Here is a 548-nt window from a genome sequence, read left to right as displayed (position 1 = left end):
TTTGCCAGTAATCTTGGAAGAAACTGAATTGGGAGGGGTTGCTCCTAATGGAGTCATAGTAGGATGATAACAGAAAATGAAATCTGGCTACAATTCAACCTTTCCCCAAAAGAGCTGAGTCATTTTAGAAAGTGTACAAGGTGTCAGAAGCTCGTGGCCTTTTCTTCATTTTCACAGTGAAAATGCCTTGTTTGCTCACAGAAGCTCAGTGCCCGACCCAGAAACTGATTTACTTTTACAGCACTTCCTGGAATTATTTTATGACTATGAAATACATGTGAACCCACAGGAGAAGCAGCAGCCTATTACAAATACCACACTTGTGGAAACATTGTGAGATGTGTTTTTTGCTATGAAAAAGCCAATATTGACATCTTATATATTTGCAAAAGAAACTACTCCTTGCTATACATTGAGCTATACCTTTATGCCTAATATTTAAGAACGTAGACATGCATTTGACAGAATGGAATGGAAATCTAGCATGCAAAGTGGAAAACAAACTAAATGTACATCTATTTGAACATCCTTGGATTAGACATATCAAC

Source organism: Python bivittatus, unplaced genomic scaffold (genome assembly GCF_059951505.1).
Source record: "Python bivittatus isolate LINGU-HERP-01145 unplaced genomic scaffold, Pbiv_v1 ctg000700_np1212, whole genome shotgun sequence".
Classification (NCBI taxonomy): domain Eukaryota; kingdom Metazoa; phylum Chordata; class Lepidosauria; order Squamata; family Pythonidae; genus Python; species Python bivittatus.
The sequence above is the reverse complement of the archived record's forward strand: the minus strand, read 5'-3'. Positions refer to the sequence as shown.